The sequence below is a fragment of the Triticum urartu genome, chromosome 3A (genome assembly GCF_056163025.1).
Source record: "Triticum urartu cultivar PI428250 chromosome 3A, HENAU_Tu73, whole genome shotgun sequence".
NCBI classification, from domain to species: domain Eukaryota; kingdom Viridiplantae; phylum Streptophyta; class Magnoliopsida; order Poales; family Poaceae; genus Triticum; species Triticum urartu.
The window spans coordinates 180,488,068-180,490,277 of record NC_141875.1 but is presented as its reverse complement, the minus strand read 5'-3'; the positions used below and the strand labels follow the sequence as shown (position 1 = coordinate 180,490,277).

The 2,210-nt window shown below is 50.7% G+C and overlaps 1 long non-coding RNA gene across 1 annotated transcript; it reads right to left on the bottom strand.

The window, feature by feature from the left end:
• Positions 1-694: 694 nt before the first annotated feature.
• On the bottom strand, positions 695-1,874 carry LOC147979117 (uncharacterized). Its single transcript, XR_015599680.1, has 2 exons — positions 1,055-1,874; positions 695-984 (listed from the first exon to the last, which is right to left on the bottom strand). It is a non-coding gene; the product is annotated as an uncharacterized LOC147979117 (long non-coding RNA).
• Between the last annotated feature and the right edge of the window lie 336 nt (positions 1,875-2,210).

Sequence of the window (2,210 nt, the reverse complement as noted above, 5' to 3'; positions counted from 1 at the left end):
AAACCGTACTGCATCGGTCAAAAAACCGCACTGACTCAGACGGGTAAGAGAACAGCATGGTTTCTTTTTTGTGGGTCGTAATTTTTTGAAGACGAGAAAGAAAACCGCACTACTTTTAGACTGAAAATTGCACTGGATGAGATGGTCAAGTGAGATTCATGGTTTCTTTTCTGAGAAGATTTTTTTTTTCAAACACGCACTAAAATCGACGTGTGCACTTCATCCAACAGAAGAACGCACTGCTTTAGACGAAAAATTGCACTGGATCAACCGGCCAAATGAACTTCATGATTTCTTTCATCTTTTCTCTAACTTTTTTTATTAAACACGAAACACATGGTAACTCGTGGAATGAGTGCAATGCAGATCAGGGGAAAATGAACCGCTACACAAATTAAAGTGCACTAAATGGATTTTTTGTCATTTTCAAACTACTTTTTAATAAATACGTCCAAACTGAATTATCGAGGCTAGTGTACTACATTTTTTTGCAAAATGCTTTTGTAAGTTTTACACGGTTGAGGTTAGTGAACGGCACTATTATTTTTCATTTTTTTCCTCTCATTTTTTTTATAAATGCTCCTTGACTGCTGAGACGAGGCAAGTGTACTGCATCATTGTTTTTTCAGAGTGAGCCACAAAGAACTCTGTCCACCCATGCACCGGACTGCAAGCGCACCACCACCAAACCGCATGAATGCAATGCCCGGACTGCAACGAAATCATACATACAAACATGTACACACCCATTGCACAACAAAACGAGCACTAGAGCTCTCCTGGAAGCGAACCACACTTTCTATACTACAAACAAAACAAAAGCGAAACGATCGAATTGCAAGAATTGCAAGCCCAGACGCTCCACACTGCACGAACACTGTCAGGTGTACCGCCATTTTCTACTAGTGCCGAACTGCATGCACACGAGCACCGAACCACATGGTGTGCCTCTCCGAGCAGCCTTGCTCACCGCATGATGCGTCCCTGTATTGCATTAGTGTTAGGCGAACTGCACACTTAAGCCGCCGAGGAAATGCACGATTAGGGGGCGAACCACAAGCATGTGTTGGAGGAGCTGCATATTCTGCTTTGCCCAAGCTGCATGTTTCTGCTTGCGAAAGTGCACGGGCTACGCACGCGGGATCAGCCGATGGTGGCCGCCACCAGAACCTTATCCAGTAGCAGGAAGACAGCCAGACCCCATCAGGCCGACTGCAGCACGGGTTGGCATACGTCGGGGGAAGCCCAAGGAAGGGGCCGACCACCGCACCATGGGGAACTCCATGGGATCCCGCCGGGCAGTTGAGGGGAGAAGCCTGGCCCTTGGGCAGTGCGCCACCGGCCCATCGCGCGAGCAGTCGGATGCAGGTGGGCGACCCTTGTAGCGGCCGGATCCGCGACTAGAGTGGCCGTACGCGAGGCCAGCGTGGCGCTGGGGACCTTGCCGGCAAAACCGCACCCAGTCATGCCTCCTCATCGCGGTTCTGATCCATCCTCATCGCCTGCCGCCGCTAACTCCACCAGATCGGCGAGATCTGACGGTTTCCGCCGCCGCCACCCTTTTGATGCCCGGTCTCCCTCGACCAAGAGGGTCAACGCCGGGCCGCTGGTTGGTTGCGGGGGGCGAGGTGGGGAGCCGCCGCTCCTGGTGTGGGTGGGGTGGGGAGCCGCAGCTCCTAGTGTGGGCGGCGCGGGGGAGGGAGGTTGTGTGGCGATGCGGGGAAGGAGGTGATGCCCCTAACCAGTGGTGGATGTAGCAGGGAGGGAGGTGGTGCGGTGGGGAAGATGGTGGGAGGAGGCGGGTGGTGGGCACAAGGAGGAGATGTGGAGGAGTGGGCGGGTGGATTTTCGGACGGGTGTCTGCGGTGGTTAGGTGTTATCACAATAAGGGGAAGTGTTATTAGAATAAGGTCTTAAGGGGTGTTCTTATAATAGACCCACCATACACACACACACACACACACATAAACACTATTCTGATCACGGGATCAGAATAATATTCAGATCACAACATGAACTTCCCGAATAACGCGCCTGACCTTCCTCGTGTGCTAGGTTGAACTTCAGCTAAAAGGTGTCCAAATGGGGCTTGCTATATACTGTTGGAAAGCTATGGACACCAGTATCATGACCCAAGTTAATTTTTTGGCAAAATGTAAGCGGTTTAAGAGAAGTTTTGAAAACCGTTTTTTCTTCGTACAAAAAACGTG